This window comes from Polypterus senegalus, unplaced genomic scaffold (genome assembly GCF_016835505.1).
Source record: "Polypterus senegalus isolate Bchr_013 unplaced genomic scaffold, ASM1683550v1 scaffold_5881, whole genome shotgun sequence".
In the NCBI taxonomy this organism is placed as follows: Eukaryota; Metazoa; Chordata; class Cladistia; order Polypteriformes; family Polypteridae; genus Polypterus; species Polypterus senegalus.
Window position 1 is genome coordinate 12,733 of NW_024379093.1, and position 25,365 is coordinate 38,097.

General features: G+C 40.6%; 1 pseudogene; it reads right to left on the reverse strand.

Annotated features, from left to right (window-relative positions):
- The window catches only part of LOC120519793, a 43,672-nt pseudogene that overhangs the window by 11,034 nt on the left and 7,273 nt on the right, over positions 1–25,365 (reverse strand).

A 25,365-nucleotide genomic window follows, 5' to 3' on the forward strand; every position in this document is an offset into this window, starting at 1 on the left:
CATCTCCATTACAGTAAATGGAGAAAAACTGCTTCCAGTTATGACCATTACGCGTAGAATTTCGATATAAAACCTGCCCAACTTTTGTAAGGAAGCTGTAAGGAATGAACCTGCCAAATTTCAGCCTTCCACCCACACGGGAAGTTGGAGAATTAGTGATGAGTCAGTGAGTGAGTGAGTGAGTGAGGGCTTTGCCTTTTATTAGTATATATATATATATATATATATATATATATATATATATATATATATATATATATATATATATATATATTGTGATGGACGGCCGAGATTTCAGTCTGGCCAGGATGTCCCTCAACTAAGAGAAAGCCTTTTTATGGCACTGCATCCCCCGGGACACTAGATGGCAGCTCCCCTGGACGGAAGTGGTTCCCCGGATTCCCGCAGGGCAGCATGGGACATGGAGTCTGATTCTTCAGCCCTGTTGGGTGCCGCCAGGGGGAGCTCACCAAGAACCCGGGGACTATTACGGTGACGTTAACCCGGAAGTACTCAGGAGTCACAAGGACGGAAACTCGCAGTACTTCACCTAAAAAGGCGTTTGAACTGAAGACGGAATACTTTAGGGTCATAGACTATAAAGGATTGTGGGAAACCCCAGCAGATGGAGCCGGAGTTGGGTGGTAGAGGACAGAGCTGCTGGGAGTGGAGGATTGTGTTTATTATTATTGATTATTTTATTGATTTATTACTGGAGAATTGTGGAGAGTGTGGTGCTTTGTGCACTTTATTGAAGAAAATATTAAAGGAATATTGTGTCTGGGACGTCTGTCTGGTGGGTTCAACGGGGCAACAGCGACCCCTAGCATCCACAATATCTATATTTACTTATATAATATGCTGCCATGGCTGTTTATTTGTCTGTCCAAGATTTTAAATCACCTGTAGCTCGTAAACCGTTTCACCTATTGACTTGAAATTTCGTACACATATACTACGTGACGTCTACTATCCGCTTTCGGGGTGATGATTTTTATTACTCTTTTTATTTTTATTTTATTTTATTGCAGAATCAACTCTCTGCAGCGCGCAACAGTTCTCATTCCCTTCCACCTTCGCAGTCATTTCCCCTACCTCTTCATATCTATAATCATTTTTGAGGCAGATTAAAGACTTAAGTGCAAGCTTAAGTGAAAAATGAAAGCAAATGTACTAAGTAATTGAAACACAAAAACTAACTTAATCAGTTTTAACACGAAAAAGTGCAGACAAAAGAAGAGAAGCAGCGGGCCGCTAAGGTGGAGAAAACAAGAGCTGCACAGGAAGGAGCAATTACATCAACCTCTGAGCAAACAAATGATAAACGTACAGAGAAAGAGGATGAAAACTACAAATCAAGTGTATTCACTGCACGCTATCGTGCAGTATGCCATTACTGGTATATCTATACTAATAAAAGGCAAAGCCCTCACTGACTGACTGACTCACTGACTGACTCATCACTAATTCTCCAACTTCCTGTGTAGGTAGAAGGCTGAAATTTGGCAGGCTCATTCCTTACAGCTTACTTACAAAAGTTGGGCAGGTTTCATTTTGAAATTCTACGCGTAACGGTCATAACTGGAAGCTATTTTTCTCCATATACTGTAATGGAGTTGAGCTGGATGGCCGTGGGGGGCGGAGTTTCGTGCGACATCATCACGCCTCCCACGTAATCACGTGAACTGATTAAGTATCAACGCAGTACGTAGAAAACCAGGAAGAGCTCAAAAAAGCGCTGAAGAAAACATGCATTATATAATTGAGAAGGCAGCGAAACAATAAGAAGCGAGCGACTGACATATACAAGCATATTCATGAGTGCTGCTACTTCGGAAACAAAGCAAGGTGTAAACCTAAAGTTTAAGTTAAGTTCATAGACAGGCTGCCGCTGGGGTTTGTAATTTAGTGCCTGCCCATATAAGGCCGTCCGTCAGCGGCAATCCAATAGAAACACTGCCGCTAAATATTCACGGGTGAAGGACTGTGCTTATGCAGAGGAAGATGAGATGGTCGGGGTGGTGTTTGGCACAAACTCAGCGAAACTGCGAGAGAAACTTTTAAGTACTGGGTCTTAGCTAACATTAAAAACAGCCGTGGACATCACACGAGATGGCACCAGCACAGCTGGGAACCTTCAATGCATGAACACCAAGCGGCTCACGTGAACTGACGCAGTGCACAGACAAAAAGCAACAGTTCCAAAGAGTGCTGAACAAAAACCGAATTACACAATTGAGAAGGCAGCAAAAAAATATGAAGCATCTGATACATACAAGCATATTCATAAGTGCAGCTACTGCGGAAACAAAGCACACGGTGGAAAAAGTCAATGTTCCGCTAAAGGAAGACAGTGTAAAAAAAAAAACCCGTGCATGCAGTGTGTCACATCTCAGATAAAAAGGAAGACGAGCTGTTTATTGATGCAGTAAGAAACGAATCGATGAATGAACCTCTTATCTTTACAATGATTGACAAACACGGAATGTAACTTGAACACAACACATCGTACAAATACGACCCTGATTGAAAGAAATAATGATAATCAAATCCTTGATGACAGCAACACTCAATAACACTCACAAAACAATTACTGTATATTGACAATCATGTTACGTTATTTTTAAAATGTTCCCTTTTCTTTTTCATAACTTCTTTAACACACTACTTCTGCGCTGCGAATATATATATATACCCCAATCTACATACTCTCAAATAGACAAGCCACACGCGCCATTAGCACAATTGTAGAGGCTTCGCCTCTAGCGCCGACATCCGAGGTTCGATTCCCGAGAATGGATGCACTGAGTATGTACGCATGCTTCCCGATTCATTTTACCCTCGCATCTCCTTGGTTTGGGACGTATGAAAAAATATGCGGTTAACGCAGAATCATGTTACGTTATTTTTAAAATGTTTCCTTTTCTTAGCACAAGCACAGCTGAGAAGCTTCGATGCATGTACTCCATAACGCGTTAAAAAAGATAAAGCATTTAATCAAACTTTCAATTACAAGCAAAGGGGAACTTTTGTCAATGCATGATTTCCTGGTACATCGATTACACTGATGCACACATCACAGCTATAAAAATGTTAGAGTCGGAATATAGCGTGTTCCTACGACTGATCGGAGGAAAATTTCATTTCAAAAGACTAACCGATCGAAGCCTTGATAAAAGCATGGTTTTGTGCACACTGAAAAGCAAGCAAAATTAGATGCATTACAGAAAGCAGACTTTGTGGCTCTTACTGGGGATCATTGGACTTCCGCGACCGTTAGTAATTCTAAATACATCTAATTACAAAATGTTCAATGATCACACTGTTTTAGCCTAATGTACAAAATAATTTTGGCTAAGGTTACTCAGAGTTTAAAGATTAAGTTTGTCAAATTACCTTTTATGTTTCTGACTTATTTTCTTAATAAGAAAAACTGCACTTTATGTTGAAATTTTGGTTATTATTATTTAAAGACAATACCATTCTGAAAATGTACTTAAAGTACTTAAACTACCACTTTATTTTTAAGTCTGCCCAATTTTAACCAGGGATGATATTTTTGTTTCTGTTTTGAATTCAAATGCAGTTTAAGAGCATCTTTTCTTTTTCAGAAATTAAAAGAGCTTGAGTTTACAATATTCATGTCCATGTCTATTATTTGATTCTGTCGCCTACTAAAACCCTTTTAAATTAAAAAAAAAACATTTGCAATTTGGGGCAAATTTTCATGTGTGATTACATACGATTAATCAAGATTAATTATTACACAGCCTCTAATTAATTGGATTAATTTTTTTAATCGAGTCCCACCCCTAATATATATATATGTAGATATATATGTAGATTTGTATATATATGTGTATATATGTATATATGTGTGTGTGTATATATATATATATGTATATATATATAACTGTGTATATATGTGTATATATATGTTTATATATGTGTGTGTGTGTGTGTCTGTGTGTATATATATATAAATATATATACATATATATATAAATATATATATATATATATGCCAGCAACACTCATGACAATGACAAAACAATTACATTGTCAATCATGTTACGTTATTATTAAAATGTTTTCTTTTCTTTTTACTTCTCAGCTGCCAGCGGGTATTTTGCTATATATATATATATATATATATATATATATATATATATATATACTAGCAAAATACCCAGGCAGCTAGCAAAGTACTGCATTAAAATTTTTATTAAGAAGAAAAGTAAACCTTTTTAAACTGAGGGAAAATATGCCAATAATTACTTGTTAAGGATCTCTTTGTATACCATGTTGTCAGTTCGGCCCTCCGGTTGTAACATGACCAAGCTGTGCGCTGAGCTTACTCTTGAGCATGCAATGTACAGTTGGCCATGTGAAAAGTAATCTTGTCTCAAATCTCACAGCTTGGATTGCTGCTGTCATAATCGGTTTGAGTTTCATGGTTTGTTTCAATTACAACAGTATTTGCAGGATTTGTTGTGTTGAAGTGACATTCGGCATCTGTCAAGCGTTGTAAGCACACAACCAGTTTCATCGATAAAATCACATCCAGCTTTTGAGAGTTTAAACATTCATAAACATCAAAGTGTCCACTACTGAAATCGTCACCTGTGAATCTAAGATGTTTAAGAGGCATTGGCGGTTGTCGAAAGGTGTAAAATATTTGGCCATTTCGGTACACTTGAAAGCAACAACCGAACAATTCAGTGGCAGCCATCAACTCACATGCAGAACCATAGGTGAAGGGCTTAAGCATTTCACTCTTATATTGCTCCTCTGTAGTATAATTATCTCCTGTACCGTCATCAGTCCACAACTTGAACCTGTCCCAGTCATTCAATACATAAGACACAATGTTCCTCCGGATATCAAGAGTGAGCCTGATATGGCCGTGCAATATGATCATCTCGATAGACATGGTAATGAGGGTTGGAATGATAAAGGAAATGGGTACCTGAGCAATGTAAAGTAAGTTTAAAATACCTACACAATAACTATAATTGTAATAAACAAACAATAAAACAGCGGAGAAGCCGTGGATTAAACATAAAGGAATGTAGTTATCAGTAGGGAGACGTGAATCCCGTGGCGAAGCAAGGAAGGGAATGTAGAGACTGGAGCGACGGACGGCCTTATATAGGCAGGCAGCCAACAATGTGGGAGGCGTTGGGATGGGGGACCCAACGCCACCTCACACGGCGACCGAGCTGCAGGCTATGGACGATATATATACGTAAGTAGGATTCAGTTAGCGTTGGGAACCTGTGTACCAAATATCTTGAAGATGGGCCCATAAGTAACAAAGACTGTTGAAAAGTTCAATATGGCGGCCGACAGTGGCATCATACCACCGAAATAAGTACGTACATTGGTTTCGGTTAGCTCAGGGAAGCCGCCTACCAAATTTCGAGAAGATGGGGCCATAAATAAGAAAGTTCAACATGGTGGATGTTGTTGACCGTTATGACCGTTACGCATAGAATTTCGAAATGAAACCTGCTAAACTTTTGTAAGTAAACTGTAAGGAATGAGCCTGCCAAATTTCAGCCTTCTACCTACACAGGAAGTTGGAGAATTAGTGATGTTGGAAAGTTCAATATGGCAGTTGACAGTGGCGTCATACCACCGAAATAAGTACATATATTGGTTTCGGTTAGCTCAGGGAAGCCACCTACCAAATTTCGTGAAGATGGGGCCGTAAATAAGAAAGTTCAACATGGCAGACGTTGTTGACCGTTATAACCATTACGTGTAGAATTTCGAAATGAAACCTGCTTAACTGTTGTAAGTAAGCTGTAAGGAATGAGCCTGCCAAATTTCAGCCTTCTACCTACACGGGAAGTTGGAGGATTAGTGACATTGGAAAGTTCAATATGGCGGCCGACAGTGGTGTCATACCAACGAAATAAGTACGGACATCAGTTTCCATTAAAAGTTCAATATGGCGGCCAACAGTGGCATCATACCACCGAAATAAGTACCAAATTTCAGCCTTCTACCTACATGGGAAGTTGGAGAATTAGTAACATTGGAAAGTTCAATATGGCGGCAGACAGTGGCGTCATACCACCGAAATAAGTATGTACATTGGTTTCAATTAGCGCAGGGAAGACGCCTACCAAATTTCGTGAAGATGGGGCCATGAATAAGAAAGTTCAATATGGTGGACGTTGTTGACCGTTATGGCCATTACGCGTAGAATTTCAAAATGAAACCTGCTTAACTTTTGTAAGTAAGCTGTAAGGAATGGGCCTGCCAAATTTCAGCCTTCTACCTAAACGGGAAGTTGGAGAATTATTGATGTTTGGAAAATTCAATATGGCGGCTGACAGTGGCGTCATACAACCAAAATAAGTACGTACATCGGTTTTGGTTAGTGCAGGGAAGCCACCTACCAAATTTCGTGAAGATGGGGTCAGCCTTCTATCTACACGGAAAGTTCAAAAATTGGTGACGTTGGAAAGTTCAATATGGCGGCCGACAGTGGCGTCATACCATTGAAATAAGTAAGTACAGCGGTTTTGGTTAGCGCAGGGAAGCCGCCTACCAAATTTTGTGAAGATGGGGCCATAAATAAGAAAGTTCAACATGTATGGACGTTGTCGAACGTTATCGACCGTTATGACCTTTACGTGTACAATTTTGAAATGAAACCTGCTTAACTTTCGTAAGTATGCTGTAAGGAATAAGCCTGCCAAATTTCAGCTTTCTACCTACATGGGAAGTTGGAGAATTAGTGATGAGTCAGTGAGTCAGTCAGTCAGTGAGGGCTTTGCCTTTTATTATTATAGACTAGTAAAATACCCGCGCTTCGCAGTGGAGAAGTAGTGTGTTAAAGAAGCAATGAAAAAGAAAAGGAAACATTTTGAAAATAACGTAACATGATTGTCAATGTTATTGTTTTGTCACTGTTGTGAGTGATGAGTGTTGTTGTCATATATATATATATATATATATATATATATATATATATTGTCACACACGCAGCATGGGAGGCAGCTAAAGGGCTCGAGTGAAGGCAGTTCTGAGCCATGCCGGGATGTGGCAGAGCGCACTAACTCTCTTTCTCACTTCCCTGTAGACCTAACCCGGGAGGTTCCACCTGTCTCTCTGGACGTCACTTCTGGGACCGAGCCAATGGAGACAGACCTTGCCAGCTCCGGCCCCCCTGATGTCACATCCGGGACTAAACCAATGAACAATGAACACGTGCCCGACCCTTATGACCTCACTTCCTGTCTCCCCTTTAAAAGCCTTCCCTTTTCCCTTCTGTGTCAGTCTTGTTTTGGACTCTGTTGTAAGCACTTCAGTGCTGGTATTTGAAAGAAAACGAAGTTGCAGCCAGGATACCAAATTACATGGGTGGCTGCCCCAAACCTTTTTCTGTCTTTGACTCGTTTTGTGACAGTGGCGTAGTCGGCAGGATGGAGAAGTCCCAGAAGAGAAGGGGACAGGACCTGCAAAACACCCAGGTGGGAGCGTACCGGGGCCGAGTATTCAGGCGGGAGGGTGCCCGTGGTTCGGCGAGACCCGGTGCGGGCTCCGCTCCCAGCACGCAGAACTAGGCCGTCTAGAGAGGCCAGGGAGTGTGCGGGTGGGGCTCACCGTGGGCTGCCCTGGAGGGGGGAGACAAGAGGGACTCAGTATGCTCTCTTGGGGGAGAGTGCCTGCCCCCCAGTGAAACCACAGCCCCTTTTACCACCTTGGGGTGCCCCAGACTGGCAGGTGAGTAAAATAACGAAGTGGAGGTTGGACCCTGAGAGGCCGACCAGTAAACAAGCCTGGTCCTTATGGGCAAAAGTATGGCAGTGGCTACGGCCCTTGGAAAACAAGCCCTACCAGGTCATTGAGCAGGTAGCGTGCTATCTGCTCCTGAAAGCACTTCCCCAGGGCTTCACCCAGCCGGTCTGGGGCGTGCAGTTTAAGAACATGTCTGAGCTCATAGAGCTTCTGGAAACACAGAGGGCGGCCTCACACTCTGGGAGAGCAGAACCGCCCTTCTGCCAAACTCAGCCGGGTATGTCCCAAGACCTAGCCCCTCCCTGTATAACCCGGAGCTTGCATCGGCGTCGCGCGGCTGGCACGCAAAACCGCTTGGAGGCGAGGAGGAATGCAGGTGGAGGGGAGGAGGGCTTGGTGTGCTCTGACAAACCCGCTGACGGTCCCGCATACAGGCGTGGTGATCGTTAACGGGTTTAAAACTTCCGCTGCTCGATTCCGCAGCAACATTTCCATTGTTGCCCGCCGCTTTGTGCTACCGCGACAATGGCTAAAATTCAAGACCAGTATAACCTGTGTCCACGGGAAACCGCTGGTACAGCACCGCCGCTTGTGTCATTAGCTACGGACGATCAGTCCAGAAAGTAACCGTGGCAATCCTTCCTGATCCTCCGCACCGGTGATACTAGGGCGGGACTGGTCTGACATTAAAAGCGGTGAGACACATACCACTCCGGGGTTAAGTTGGGCCTCGTTATGGACGGAGATGAACCGTCTCAAGCTGCCTCCACGCCGTGTAATCAGCCGGCAGAGAGGTGAAGCAGCCGTCCTGGCTGACGTGGCAACTCCCGGGCCGTCGCAGGCTGACACGTCATCCACCAGCGCCGCGGCGGAGCGGGAGGAAACCACGCCCATTGAGGTCGGCGCTGACCCTCTCTCCGTGTTGCGGTTTCAATTTAAAAGCGCCGGCTTCTTTCAAAGGGAGCAATGGAATGACGACTCCCTGAAGTTTGTAAAAAATGCAGTGGTCCTTGTCAATGGCCAGCGCACTAGTCAGTCGATGCCACAGGGCCCCTACTTTGTGTTAGATAATGACCTCCTTTACCGTGTAGCAATGCATGACGGGCAGGAGACGAGGCTGCTGCTAGTGCCGCGTACCTTCGGCGGCAGGTCTGCGAGCTAGCACACGCCCACCTCCTAGGTGGCCACCTGGGCACCGAAAAAACTCTGGAGCGGATCAAGCTCCGGTTTTACTGGCCAGGAATTAATGAGGAGGTTCGCCGCTTTTGCGCTTCCTGCCGGAGTGTCAACTGCGACAGATTCCTAGGAGGGACCGTGCTCCTCTTGTTCCTATTCCCTTGATTGGCGTTCCCTTCCACAGAATCGGGTCGACCTGGTGGGACCTCTAGAGCCCTCAGCCCGAGGACACAAGTACATTTTAGTCCTCGTGGATTATGCTACGATACCCGAAGCTGTTCCGTTGCGCTCAGCTACCTCTAAAGCCATCGCACGGGAATTACTAGGGGTATCCGCCCGCGTGGGGATCCCCAAAGAAGTCTTGACAGACCAGGGGACCCCCTTCACCTCGGAGACGTTCAAGGAGACTGCCAGATTACTGAAAATAAAGCATTTAAAACCTCGGTGTATCATCCTCAAACCGACGGATTAGTAGAGAGGTTTAATCAAACTCTCAAGCAAATGCTACGTAAGGTGGTCAGCGAGGATGGAAGGAACTGGGATCAGCTCCTCCCCCTCGTCCTTTTGCCTATCGGAAGTCCCACAAGCCTCCACGGGGTTCTCCCCCTTTGAACTACTGTATGGGCGACAACCTCGGGGCATATTGGATATTTTGAAAGAAGGCTGGGAAGAAGAGGCTCTTCCCACCACTAACATACTGGAGTATATCGCGCAGTTACGCGATAGATTTGGAAAGATTCGCCTGTCCTTAAAAGTCACATGGAGGAGGCTCAAGCAGCACAGGTTCGCTACTACAACCGCGCACGTCTCTTGGGAGTTCCACCCGGAGATCGGGTCATGGTCCTAGTGCCTACCTCCCACTCTAAGTTGCTTGCCCACTGGCAGGGCCCCTCTGAAGTTAAGGAGAGGAAGGGACTGGTCGACTATTTGGTGAGTCAACCCAATCGCCGGCCAAAGGAGCGGTATATCATGTGAACCTGCTGAAACCGTGGAAGGACAGGGACCCGACCCCTCCTCCGGCCAGCCCCGCTCACTCTTCACACACACGACCTTAACTTTGGGCAGACTTGAGACCCAGGCAGCGGCAGGAGCTGGAAACAGTTATCCGGACCGTTCGAGAGGTAGTCAGTGAACACCCGGAAGGACCTCTCTGATTGAGCACAACATTGTGACAGAGCCGGGGTTGTTGTCCGAGAACGCCTACCGTCTTCCCGAGGCAAAAAGGCTGAAGTGGAGCTGAGATCAAGCGCATGCTGGAACTAGGTGTAATTGAGGAGAGTTATAGTCCCTGGTCCAGCCCCATTGTGCTCGTCGGTAAGCCTGGCGGAGTTGGAGGTTCTGCAATGACTTCCGTCGCTTAACCAAGTCTCCCAATTTGATGCCTATCCAATGCACGCGTGGGCGACCTCCTCGAGAGGCTTGGACAGGCTCAATACCTGACCACACTTGACATGACAAAGGGTACTGGCAGGTTCCTTTAACGGACTCCGAAGGAAAAACGCGTTTAGTACCCCTAGCGGACACTGGCAGTATCGTGTCCTTCCATTTGGGTTACGGGGCTCCAGCAACCTTTCAGCGTCTGGTGGACAAAGTGCTTCGCCTCATAACTCATACAGTGCTGCCTACCTAGATGGCGTGGTCATCTATTCCAGCACATGGAAGGAACACCTACAGCATGTCCAAGCGGTATTACGGACACTTGGTGAGGCCGGGCTCCGGATTAATCCCAAGAAATGTTTCTTTGGATTAAGCGAGGCCAAATATTTAGGCTACCTGGTGGGTCGGGTACCGTAAGGCCACAGTGCTCCAAAATTGATGCCATTCTGAAATGGCCCGTCCATGAACCAAGCGGCAGGTCCAAGCCTTTCGGGTTAGCGGGTACTACCGCCGGTTTGTACCCGGTTTTGGAGAAAGCGCGCCTTGACTGATTTAACAAAGAAGAGGGCCCGAACATTGTGGTATGGACTGCAAAAACAGACACTGCATTTGGTGACTTGAAGAAGGCCCTTACGTCCGCACCTATTTTGATGGCACCTAACTTTTCTTTGCCTTTCATCCTCCAGGCGGACGCCGGACACAGGCCTGGGAGCCGTGCTGAGCCAAAGTGTCGATGGTGTGAACACCCGTCATGTTCCTGAGCGGAAACTGTTGGACCGGGAGACCAGGTATGCGGCGGTGGAGAGGGAGGCTCTGGCGATTAAATGGGCGATCACTCAGCTGAGGAACTACCGGTTGGCCGTGAGTTCACCCTTGTCACGGACCATGCACCTCTACAGTGGATGGCCCTGCACAAGGAGTCGAATCCGCGGGTCACCCGGTGGTTTCTTGACCTGCAGCCGTACAAGTTTTCGCTCGTTCATCGTCGGGGTGCTCTCCATGCCAACGCCGATGCTCTCTCTCGGTTTTACGACCTCTCGGTTAAGGTCGCCCGACCCGACGGGTCTGGGCTGAGGGGGGGGCCTTGTCACACTGCAGCGCATGGGAGGCAGCTAAAGGGCTCGAGTGAAGGCAGTTCTGAGCCATGCCGGGATGTGGCAGAGCGCACTAACTCTCTTTCTCACTTCCCTGTAGACCTAACCCGGGAGGTTCCACCTGTCTCTCTGGACGTCACTTCTGGGACCGAGCCAATGGAGACAGACCTTGCCAGCTCCGCCCCTGATGTCACATCCGGGACTAAACCAATGAACAATGAACACGTGCCCGACCCTTATGACCTCACTTCCTGTCTCCCCCTTTAAAAGCCTTCCCTTTTCCCTTCTGTGTCAGTCTTGTTTTGGACTCTGTTGTAAGCACTTCAGTGCTGGTATTTGAAAGAAAACGAAGTTGCAGCCAGGATACCAAATTACATGGGTGGCTGCCCCAAACCTTTTCTGTCTTTGACTCGTTTTGTGACAATATATATATATATATATATATATATATATATATATATATATATATATATATATATATATATATATATATACACACACACATATATATATATATATACACATACATATACATACATACACACACATATATACACACAAATACATATATATATATACATACACACACACATATATAAACATATATATACATATACATACATATCTACATATATACACACACAGCTATTTCAGATCAGTGCAATACGCTGTTTGTTAAAACGGATGACACCCGCTCTTACGTGCAAGTCTGCGTGGATATTATGAACTATCAGATTTGTTCAAGTTCTATTTAAATTTTAAATAGAAGGAATTTTTATTTAGTCGACAGAAATATCTTTGGTAGGAATGGTAAAACAGACAGGAATATTATTCCTGAATAAATCAACTCAAACCTTAAACAACTTATAATATTTTGCTCTCCATAAAAATATATCCTGTCTAAATTATACAAGTTAGAAATAAAGTAAACATTAAAAGAACAAACATTCAAATTTCTTTACTCTTATGTAATTTTATATTTTATAAAAAATAAACTTAGATTTTAAATATCCCAAAAGATTTTGCTCTCCATAAAAATATATCCTGTCAAAATTATACAAATTCAAATATGAACATGCTGCATAACAAAACCTAGAAATATAAATAAAATGTGTTCCTTTCAGCAATAACAAATCAAATCATTCAGTTGTCTTTGCTCATATGTCATTTTAGAGCTGGACGCCTGGCATCTTTTTTGGCAACAGGTTGTTTCTGTTTGGTGTGAGGTTCTGTGTTGTGGAGATTCTCAGGATGGATTGCAGGTGCTCATCAGTGAGGCGACTCCTGTGTGCTGTTTTGTTAGTCTTCATCACTGAGAAGAGCTTCTCACACAGATATGTGCTACCAAACATGCACAAGGTTCGAGCCGCATGTAGACGGACTTTTTTTGTTCTTCAAAGTCACCAAAGCGCCGTGCAAACTCAGTGCGCAGCGCCAGTTTATCAGCAAAGTGCGATTTGGGAACACCGTAGTGACGACTTGGTTTAACATTACTTGGTAATAGGGAAAGTGGGGCAAGTGGTTGTGTCTCCCATAAAAGCAGCCTCAATTGAAATCACTTTGTGATTGTGCACGGGTAAAAACGTCCGCTGAAGTGTCAGATTCTTATTTAATTCTTCTGCTTTCTGTATCTTCTGCATTGCATTCAGGTCTTTCAGGTTACCCTGATGTTTTGTTTTATAGTGCCGTCTTAGATTAAATTCTGTAATTACAGCCACATTAGCTCCACAAATGAGACACACGGGTTCAGTAAACATATACTCAGCCTCCCATCGGTTTTAAAGGCTCTATTTTCAGAATCAACTTTTCTCTTCAGCATCGTGTGAGCTAGCTTCGCAATAACTTGCAGCATCTTAAGGTAGACTTGATTAACGCAGTAACTGTTCGGCAAGGCAGCTGAAGCGCTGCATTATGGGATCTGTAGTTTATTGTGTTACCAGCGCTTCATATACCCGAGCTTTAATAACAATAATACAGTATATAAAATGATCTCGCGGGCGGATATAATAACACGCCGGGCGGATGTGGCCCGCCCTTGAGTTTGACACATATGGACTAAATAGAACTTGAAAAGATATATTTTTCAAATGTGATCGCAATTCAGATAGAGTTGACGCACTACAGCCTGCATGCCTCAATAAGTCATCCTCCCTCGCCTTACTTTTTACCGTTCATCTAATGAATACACTGAGTATGGGTTTATCAAAACAATCACTGATGGCGAATAAAGTATCCATTATTCGAGTATGTAGATCGGGTTATATATATATACATATATATATACCCGTATCGCAGGAGAAGTAGTGTGTTAAAAAGCTAGAAAAGAAAAGGGAACATTTTAAAAATAACGTAACATGACTGTCAATATACAGTATTTGTTTTGTGAGTGTTACTGAGTGTTGCTGTCATCAAGGATTTGATTATTATTATTTCTTTCAATCAGGTTCGTATTTGTAGGATGTGTTGTGTTCAAGTTACATTCCGTGTTTGTCAATCGTTGTAAAGATGACAGGTTTCATTCATCGATTCGTTTCTTACTGCATCAATAAACAGCTCGCCTTCTTCTTTATCTGAGACCTGACACACTGCATGCACGGGTTTTTTTTACACTGTCTTCCTTTAGCGGGACATTGACTTTTTCCAACGTGTGCTTTGTTTCTGCAGTAGCTGGATTTATGAATATGCTTATATGTATCAGACGCTTCATATTTTTTGCTGCCTTTTCAATTGTGTAATTCGTTTTTGTTCAGCTCTTTGGAACTGTTGCTTTTATCTGTGCACTACGCCAGTTCACGTGAGCCACTCGGTGTACATGCATCGAAGGTTCCCAGCTGTGCTGGTGCCATCTCGTGCTATGTCCATGGCTGTATTTAATGTTACCTTAGTCCTGGCACTTAAAACTTTCTCTCGCAGTTTCGCTGAGTTTGTGTCAAACACCACCCTGACCATGTCATCTTCCTCTCCATAAGCACAGTCCTTCACCCGTGAATATTTACCCGTGGCAGTTTGCTATTGGATTGCCGCTGACGGACGGCCTTATATGGGCAGGCACTAAATTACAAACGCCAGCGGCAGCCTGTCTATGAACTTAATTTAAAATGTAGGGTTTACATCGTGCTTTGTTTCAGTAGCAGAACTCATGAATATGGTTGTATATGTCACCGCCGCTTCTTATTGTTTCGCTGCCTTCTCAATTATATAATGCATGTTTTCTTCAGCACTTTTTGAGGTCTTCCTGGTTTTCTATGTACTGCGTGATTACGTGGGAGGCGTGATGATGTCACACGAAACTCCGCCCCCACGGCATTGAAGCTCATCTCCATTACAGTAAATGGAGAAAAACTGCTTCCAGTTATGACCATTACGCGTAGAATTTCGATATAAAACCTGCCCAACTTTTGTAAGGAAGCTGTAAGGAATGAACCTGCCAAATATCAGCCTTCCACCCACACGGGAAGTTGGAGTATTAGTGATGAGTCAGTGAGTGAGTGAGTGAGTGAGTGAGTGAGGGCTTTGCCTTTTATTAGTATAGATATAGATAGATATGACAACAACACTCATATCAATGACAAAACAATTACATTAGCAATCATCTTTTTGCATAAAATACAGTATATTTCTAGAGTAGTAGGCTGATGTACTGTATTAGCCATTATAGGTGTAATGAGTAAAGCAAAAGAAAATGACATGTCAAGACACAGCTGGACAGAAAGGAACAGGAAGTTAAACTTAAAATGTAACACATTACAATTGCATGGTTTAAATAGAGACAAGAGTTTTATAATCAGATATGAGGATTATTTACATCTCTCTGTCTGACCTAGTCGATTTGATTACAGATCCACATTGTAAGGAAAACTCATCAGAAACTTCAAAGGACTTTGTTGGACAGTTATCTTATCAAGAGATCTTATCAAGAATGAATCATAGGCTGGAGAGGTCTGTTAATTTTTGATATTGAAAATGACCCACTTGAAGGTTTTCAAATGCCGTTTCTTTCCTAGTTTATATATAAACACAGGGAACTCCATTTGCTGTACTACAATTTGCCTGAAGAATGAACCTGAGCTGCCTCAAACACTTGCATATTATAATCTGTTCACTTAGCCAATAAAAGGTGTTATTTTGCTTCACTTCTCATATGTATGAAATCCATGTTCTGGTCTTATATATAGTATGGTGTATGTCTGACTTATATTTTCAGGTTATTAGAGGATCATGTAACTGTAGTCACATTCTAGGTTGCATAATGAGAATGAGGGCATTTTGAGAACGACAATAAGAATGAATGATCATTTTGTAACACACATGACAAGTGTCCTTACAGGAAAAACACAGCATAAATCTGAAAATAAATGTGCATATGTATGTGCTTAGTGTTTATGAGATCTCTGTCATTTCTTCACTGAAACCTCTAAACATGAATACAGTACTCCAAATATTGCATAATCTTTTCAGGTTTTTTCTTTAGTCTAATTTATGCCCTTTGTAGTTTTCAGTTTATGTGCATTCATATGCAGGAGCATGCTCACCTCTCACATGTGTGCTGATGCATTATACAGTGTGCAGAGAGAAACCGTCATGGTTACTTCAGATGGCACATACATCATTTGTAAAAGTCTGTTTTTTTTTAATTGGACTGTGATTTATTTACAGATGATGGCTCTGGTTTGGTATTTTGGCTGATTTCAAAATCTAAGTTTAAATTTAAGAAATCTAAAGCTGAGTTCAGAAAAGTGGCTTTAAATGACCTAGGGATAAAAGATTACTCAAATAGATTATTTTATGAAATACTTATTTTGTTTTTGTTAAGTAACTTTGGAAACCTCATACCAAAAATGAAGAAAGACATACCCTTTTTGATGATATCTTCATAGTTTTGACAGGTGCCGAAGTCTGAAAACAAACAACATTAAACAAGATTTAAAAAATAAATGGCACAAATCCACATTTGTTCAAAACTAAAACCAATGCTATTTTGCAAAAACATGTCATAATGCAGACATTGCTAAACCATAAAATGTGAAAGGGGGAAACACTTTTGAATAGTTTGGAATAAATCCAGATTTCCTCACAAACTCACATACCAATTTCAGCATGCCAATAAGGCGCAGGCAGGTTTATTTTATGTAAAAAAAAATTGGACACAGTTGTATACCAGCCCCCTCGGTGGGCTAGCGCTCTGCCTGGGGTTTGTTTCCTGCCTTGCACCCTATGTTGGCTGGGTTTGGCTCCAGCATACCCCCGTGACCCTGTAGTTAGGATATAGAGGGTTGGATAATGGATGGATGAATGTATTCCAGCTAAATAAACGTGTTATTTTGTAGAAGAAGAGCCATTAATTTGTTTACTTGTTTATGTGTTTTTATTATTCTCATTGAGCATATTGTTTAAATCACATTTTAAACAGTTTTGCAAGATGTTCATCTGAGTGTTTTATCAGTGTGAATCTTATGCATGTAGAAAATAACTAGCTTACAGATTAGAGGTCTCATTGCTGAGGTTATCATCAATAACTAGCAACCCTAATTATTTCACTCAATATAGCCCATAGCTGTACTTACAGTAGATGATGAAAGTCAAATAGCCATAAAGTGTACATTTTTGACAGTCAGATCCTGACAATGTTAATCTGAAAACTGAAATCTGTGCACTACCAGTATATAAAATGATTTCAAGTGTAATATTTTGATATTAATGTAAATGATAACGGTAATTTCTCAAATAAACACAAAACGACCTGTTGCATGAAGTAGGAATCCACACATGGAGAGACACTTTGTCACAGGAACACTCACTTACAACAAGGCAGTCAAGAGACACTAATTAAGATTATGGTTTTTAGACTTTTTTATGGGTTGTAGACTATATGAAGATGCCAGAGTCGACTCAGAAGGCTCAAAATAAAACATTTAAACAAGAAGATTCCACCTACGGTGGCGCAGTGGTAGCGCTGCTGCCTCGCAGTTAGGAGACCTGGGTTCGCTTCCTGGGTCCTCCCTGCGTGGAGTTTGCATGTTCTCCCTGTGTCTGCGTGGGTTTCCTCCGGGCGCTCCAGTTTCCTCCCACAATCCAACGACATGCAGGTTAGGTGGATTGGCGATTCTAAATTGGCCCTAGTGTGTGCTTGGTGTGTGGGTGTGTTTGTGTGTGTCCTGCGGTGGGTTGGCACCCTGCCCAGGATTGGTTCCTGCCTTGTGCCCTGTGTTGGCTGGGATTGGCTCCAGCAGACCCCTGTGACCCTATTCGGATTCAGTGGGTTAGAAAATGGATGGATGGATGGATTCCACCTAGCCCCCTAAATGGGTAACAATACCAACTTCTTCACCATGCTGCTCAGAAAAAAACAAATGTAGATAAGATACAAATGAACTTCCCATTCATAAAATTAATTTCAGTTCAGCACAAAGAAAAAGAAACATCATTTGACTTAGGTGTGGGCATAGTACGAAAGGGTTACTTGCATCAGACTTTTTTCATTTGTCTCGTAACTTCTAATATACAGTATACTATCTCCTTGTGACAGTAAGGACAAAGCCAGGATCAAGCTAACCTATTTTTTAAGGACTCATCTGACTGGAGAAACATCACAAAGGGAATTTGTACATAGTGATGTATCTCTTACCTTAAACACCTCAACCTCCTCCAGAATGAGCTCTTCTGTGGTGCTGGGATCTTTAGGGAGCACAATTACCTTTTGCACTGTCCCACGATCTGGAAAAGGGAATGTATACAAGCTAATACCATGAAACACAGGATATAGAAATGTGTATGGAAAAAAACAAAACCATACTAATCAAAATGATCCATAAAGTTGTCAACAGAATATTACATTCAATACACTAATTAATAACATTATATTTAAAAAAATAGTATACTGTATATAACTTTCAAATATTCAAAATACATTAGAAAGCATTACTGCTTAAAATAACAATATGATTTCCCTTCAAGGTAAACATGCTTTAAGGTAAATTCACTTTCTTTTCTTTTGCCTTAAAATTACTTATACAGAATTATTTTTTCTGATTCTCAAATAAGTTATTAGAAGTGATAAGCAGCTATGTAAAAGTAAGGAATGCTTTTTTGCCACATCTGACCACCCAGGTTTAGATTCCCATGGTGGGCTGCTCCAGGTTCTCCAGTTTCCTCTCTTATTCCACGGTTAGAATAATGGCTGCTTTTTACTGTAAATTAACTCAGTTTAAGTGAACATGGCTTCTGTAACCCTTACATAATAACATAAGAAAGATGACACACCAGAAGAGACCATTCACTTCATCAAGCCTGTTTGTTTAACCCTTAAGTTGGTTTGAGCAGGTTCAGAACATGTGCGCGAGACTGTGGAACGCCTCCCTGACTACCTGAGAGCCCCACAGTCGACTGATGTTTTAAACGGAATCTAAAAACTCATCTTTTAGAAAGATATTTTGTTAAGGTACAGTATAAATAGATTTTCTTGTTTTATGATTTTTATTTTTACTCTGTAGCACTTTGAGATTGCTAAAATATAAAGTGCAATATAAATAAAATGTATTATTATTATTAACATTAAAATTGGATATTTGTTAGATTTCACCTTAACTTCTTAATTATTATAACTATTATTATTTGATGACTATCCTATAATGCACAATACCTATTTATGGAATTATGATACATTATTCCTCTATTTTAGATTTGTAAAATTATTTAGATTTGAAATTTTACTAAATTGCACATTTGTCTGTACTTTAAACACAGACAATAATTTCTTAAGAATGATGAGGCATATGTGAAATATTGAACTTTGGATAAGAAAAATGTTGTTTCAAATAACTGGTGGCTTTTTGGCCTTCTCAACCTTTTGTGATTCATGTTTGGTTTTACAAACTGTTAATAAGATGAATAAATACATAACACTGTGATTGATTCAAAAGTTACATTTTCAGCTTCCTAGAGAATGTAAAATATTGAAAACACACCTGTACCAAGGAACAGAACTTCATAACGGCCATCCACAGCATCGACCTGGTCCACGGCAATAGTGGTAAAACGATAGTCAACTCCTGTCCTGACCACCAAAGGCCGACGATTCAAAGGATACACTGATAAGTACATGAGCGGTGTGTACGAATGAAATTCACTACTTCATCAGAAAAGTCCTTTGTGGTGCGTATACCTGGAGTGAATGTGCCTCCTGGACACTAGTCAAAAGAGAAAGATAGTCTGAGGATGAAACTTCACATTTTAAGCATTTAGTAAATTAAAATTTCACCATTCCAGCCAAAAATTCAATGACACTTTAATCACGGTAGCTTCAAAATATTCACTAGTAAATATTTCCAAACCTTCCAATACTACTATGTACTAATTATCTTACCTGAATATTTTTGAAATTTGAATACTTTGATATAAAGCCTTCAGAGTTATCTCTGCACTGGACTGAAGTGATAAAGCAACCAAAGATGAACTTGTTGCTTTTTCTTCATGCAGCTGCGTCTTTTTGGTAAGGTCTTGTTCAATTTTGCAACTCAAATGTACCCTCACTGGCACATATTGCACATCTTGATTTTTACAATGTATGGAGACTGCCACTAATTGTATTTTTATATAGAATTTATAATGAGAACAGCTTGATATTTTCCATTTTATATTCACATTTAATATCCTTACATGAACACCTCATATTTATCTGATCTGATATGTATTTACCGAGTGTTGAATATTTCTGTTACCTTATCCATATTTACTGTGGATAACAGTTTCATGTTATTCTCCAGCAAGTATGGACATGTAACGCATAAACAGACCAGTAAGATAAATTAGAAGAACTGTACTAATGAATTGAACACAATGGGAACTCTTTCATGTTCCATTGTTATTTTCTCACTCATTGTCTAATTTCACAATACACATCACTTATCTCCCACTGTACTTAAAGATCATAATGTAAAATTAAAATGTGCTATATTTCATATTCTACTTACAGTTCCAGGACGTGGATATGGAATTTTCCCAGCATATGGTGTCCACTGGTAATTGTGGCCCTGCTTATGCGAAAATGGTCCATTGAAGACTGTCCAATGTCAGACATGGAATAGACACATACAGCTGATCCCTTAAAGACAGACCTGTAAGAGAGCAACAATAATGATCTGTGGTTTCCATCTGATTCCTTATGAATTTAACAATAACTAATGGTATCTGAAAAAATACCAGAGAATGTTATGGTCTTCATAGTTATAAAATGACTGGTTCTGCCCAGTGCAAACCCACATGTGTGTATTGTGCCTTCATCACATTTTATCGTGTTAAACAAGTGATGATGTTTCCTGTAGTTTGACAGGAAGAATGCTTTAATGACTTCAGAATATGTATACATAATGAAAATGGACAGGCCAACCTATAAAACATTTCTAATCTCTTGTTCTACACTGTTCTTTTATAGACTTAATAATGAACATATTGTCTCCACTGATATTATCATCTATTTTCTAATTTTTCACCTTTGTTCTCTGAGTTTTGATATTTGCTTAAGAAAGTCACTGCCTGGTTGAAACCACCAGGTCTGACAAGGACGAAAACAAAAGGTTTTGTGAAATATATGATAAAGTCTCTCCTCTTCTCACCAGTTCCCTGCGTAAGAAGAAGTACTTAGATTATTTTGCTAATAAATAATATTATTCTAAAACCAGTTAGAAGAAATGTTAAAAGCAATAGACACAGCAAATTCTCAAGTTTTTGATTGAATCTTATTGTGTTGATTTAAACGGTTAAACATTTTTTTCATACATACACCTTCAAGTGTTAATTTAACATTAGCGATTTTACTGTGCATGTTATTAAAGTAAACTTGGTGCCTTTCAGCAGACTTAATAAAATGCAAAAATAAGCCTACACTGTTAGAAAGGAAAAAGAAAAACATATGCAAAACATACTCATTATTTTAAAACATATACATACAAGACTTTAAAGGTAGAGAGGCTACTCACCCGTTGTTGAGAATACTGCATATAGTACGGATTGCTCATCTTGGGTTGGCTGGATAAACATGTCTCCTGCCATAAACAAAGTATGTGGTTTTAGTTTCAAGAGCTACAGTACATGACAAAATAAGCAAAAGTGACCCTAGGCCTATCATTAATTTACATAATTTGTAAGGAAGCCAGTTAACATTTAATTTTAAATTTGCTGCTTAACCAAGGTTTTAATACTCTAGATTTCAGTAAGTACAAATTACGTCCTATTGCTTTAGAAAAGAGAAGACTAAAAAACAAAATATATAACAGCAGAGTGGAGTCAATTTTAACTCAAGTAAAGACTGGATTTAGAAAAGATAACAGAGGTTATCTAGGAGTCATGGAATAAAACGTTTAGATCAGTAGTTCTTTCACTCAGTGCTGGAGACTGCATGTGGCTGCAAGTTTTAGTTACAACCAGTTTCACAACATAGCATGCTGAAATGATGCAGCTACCTCAGTGTCAGCCCCGTACTCATTACTAAATAATGGAGAATGAAATCTGCGAAAACTAAGTTCAAGAAAAAATTACACTAAATGATTCTAATAATGGCTTTACTACCATATTTCAAAAATGTGTATCTTAGGTTAATAGACAGCTCAGGATGGCGCATGACTGTGTCCTGAAATGAAATGATGCTAATCCAGGGGTGTTTCCTCCCCTTGTGTCTAATTAGGACAGGATAGTCTCAGACTATCTGTGGCTCAAGATAGGATTAAGGAGTTAGAAATAATGGTTCAGTCTCAAATATTTCTTCATAAAAGGTAGATAATAAAGATACCCTTAACAATCTACAACAACTATAATCAGTCTCTAAGTAATCCTGCTGACTCATTTGAGAGACTTCTACATAAAAGCGGTCGGGATTGTCCTTCCGTCTCCGTGAGTGCTACGCAGGCGCTGAGTTTCACACGCCCGCCCATTTTGCAATGCACGATGGGATTTGTAGTTTCGCTTTTCCAGGTAAAAGATGATTTTCTACCCAGACTGTGCGATATCTTCTTCTTCTTCTTACTATATAAAAGCGGTCGGGATTGTCCTTCCGTCCCGTGAGTGGAAAGCGTAGCGGTATTCCGCTTATCACAGGCTTACTACTTGCAGCTTGCGGTACGAAGCGACATGATGTGAGCAGAGTTCTGGTGCTCCCATCGTTCCCTTGCTTTTGTGCGTGATGCGCTGGAAAAATAGACAAAATTATGTCTCTGGAAATAATTAATGTTGATGGAGTACAAATGCCTCACCGCGTAGTAAATATCAGGGGGGTTCAAAAGGGCGACTCAATATAGAAAAAAGTTGAAATTTCATCACAAAAATAACAGAAACTACGAGTATTAAAGTAATACCGCCAAATGCAATATAACCAAATTAATGAGTTTGTATAAAATATCAAATTGATCTACATATTGAATTGCCTTAAGAAGTGGTCAACTTAAAAGTCGGTCGCCTTAAAACGGGTGAGCCTAGTAGATTATACTATTGTGTTATTGTCTATTTATTGTTCAATTTCATGAAAATATCTTAATTGAATTCCAGTTACAGATATTGCAGTTGGTATAAACAATAATGATGAGCTCATTAATTTTAGTAATATGAAGTATCAGTTACAGACATAAAAGCTAAACCTGCCTTCCCAGTGAACCAAAAAGTGCTCTTGGCGCATGTAATAATAACCATCCTCTTTATTAGTTCAGTTTATCTAAATAAAAACATGTTGAATTCATTGTTGGAAATTTTATTTTGTCACAACAACTCAAATGCAGGTGATATTATCAGTACACAAAGCCTCTGCTATTATTTAAAATTAATATGATGATAATGATGATAGGGTGACTTGGTGGAGCAGTGATTACCACTGCTGCCTCACAAAACCAGCTCTCTGGACTCAAATCCAGTGCCTGGTCATTGTCTGTGTGGAGTCTGAATGTTCTTCCAGTGTCTGTGGGGGATTCTCCATGAGTACTCTAGTGTTTCCCCTCACAATCTTTATGTCATGCAAGTTAGATTAGCTATATACAGTATAACTATGAATGTGTACATGACTATATCCCGCAATGGACAGACACCCTTTCAGGGCTGTTTTATGCTACCCTACAAGACTAAACTAAACTAAAAGTATATTTGAGAATATTATTTTATTATTGTACATTTGACAGGCACATTTACACAAGTATGTTTGCAATAACATGATGAATTACCACTTTTTGAACCAGTGGCATTTAACTTGCTTAGAGTCACATGGTGAGTTGAAGGAAGGGTTGAATCAACAACCTTTATTCAGTATAATAAGATTATGGACTCATTATGGTTAGAAGAATGTGTTACTAAGATATCTTGTGACTCAAATAAGACTAAATAATCCTTAAGACTGCTTGCCTCAGAAATGCTCTAAACATGTTAATCCATGGTGCAGGGGAGAAATTCAAAAGAAAACAAGATTTTATGGTGGTAAAAATATCCATTTAGTTAACTATTTCATCAAATCAACTTTTAATTTAAAGTTTTTATAAAACTAAGAACCAACTTGACGTGTGATGCCAGCCCTGTCATGGTGAATCTGACTTCCACAAGTAGCTGTACATCCATGAATAGTATATAGATAAAGTGAAGGTTGGTTATAGTACTTACTGTGAGCCCAGACATTCACTTTAAACTTTCTAACTCCAGCTACCGTATTATTCCATAATAATAAAATTCCAAAATACTTCTCGTTTTGTTCTTAATGAAATAAGATGTAGACATAATCAAAAGGTAGGCCAATATATAGTTTTAGTAAAGGTGTACTAACTGAGATCATCAAAATACGTCTCTACTCCATCCTCTCCAATGACAGAGCACACTAGTCTTGCTTTAAGGAAAGTGGTCCACTTGTTCACTAGAGAGCGCTGCCCTCCATCATCATTCTAGGCAACAGAAAAAGATATAGCTTTTCAAAATGTTGAACAATGAACAACAGAAGCATAAAGGAGGCACTTAATATAAGACAGACAGTTAGAGTTAAGACAAGATTTATATATCATAAAAATAGTATTATTTTTTACAAAAAGCCAACACTAAAAACTACCAGATATTGTATTTTTTCAAATGTCCATTTACTAGTAATACTATGTATATGTACCACTTACATCAATATACAGTCTATATATTTTAATAAAGTAACTATTTTCTAAATATATTATAATAGTAATCTATAGATTGCTATTAAAATATATTTATATATAAAACTACAAAACATCAGGACACACCAGTGTCCATGCCCAGGTGTAATGTTGTCAGGCATCCACATGAGGGCTGATAAATAAAGGCAACAAGACACACAAAGAAAAAGGGACATAAGGGCTAGAATATCCAATGAAGAAAGGCAACAAGACACACAAGGAAAGGGGGGCATTATGGCTAACTTATCCATCCATTCAACCACAACCAGGTCACCGCTTGCAGCAATACCAGCCCACGAGAATGAATGGGGCAGTGTGTGGTGGGCGGCAGTGAAAACGCTTGCTGCCGGGAGCCACCTGAGGGACACAACACCTGCGTGGACAGTGAAATCACCCACCTTCAGCCTCCATCCAGCCACGCTTGCAGCGCCCCAGGCCAAAGATGATGGAGCGGCAGTTACTGAGGCGTATGCATCACAGCTGTGGCCCCGTTCATATGTAGTAGGTCGGACGTCCGTAACCTGAGGACTACCTGTATATGAATTAATCTCTGAGGTGCAGAATGGGATGGTAAAGGATGGAGCCTTGACATGTTATCGAGATAATATAAAGCAAAATAAGCTACAAAATTAATATGGGATTCATATAATGAGGAATGTCCAATACAACAAGCTTATTAACTTGTGAACTGGAGTCTCTGGATTAAGGGCAAGTGGGGTACTGCCCCCAACTCTTCCAGAAGATAGCGCTGTTGTGCATAAATTACATCAGTAGTAAACTTGCCTCAAAAGTTTAAGAAATTGTTG